The sequence below is a fragment of the Populus euphratica genome, unplaced genomic scaffold (assembly GCF_000495115.2).
Source record: "Populus euphratica unplaced genomic scaffold, PopEup_1.0 scaffold80.1, whole genome shotgun sequence".
Lineage (NCBI taxonomy): Eukaryota > Viridiplantae > Streptophyta > Magnoliopsida > Malpighiales > Salicaceae > Populus > Populus euphratica.
In genome coordinates, this window is record NW_011499960.1 from 328,902 (window position 1) to 329,223 (window position 322).

The following is a 322-nucleotide window of genomic DNA, read 5'->3' on the forward strand; positions in this document are numbered from 1 at the left end:
TGTACAGTAACCAACCCATTTGGATTTGGGCCGGGTCTGGCCCAACCCACTGATCTGGGCCGAGTCCGGCCCATTTAAAATTAATTAATTTTTTTTATATTTTATATTTTTATATTTTTCTATTATTTATGTCATTTTGCTTAGTATTGGTCTATATTTTATGTCATAAAAAAATACAAATATGTTATTAAAAATACCCGGGTTTTTTTATCAACAAAAAAAAAATGTTTTTGTGCATACGACCAAATGTCTCAAAGTTACAAAAATAAAAAAATCATATCGTATTTTTCATACATCAAAAACAATATTTTAGCATGCATTT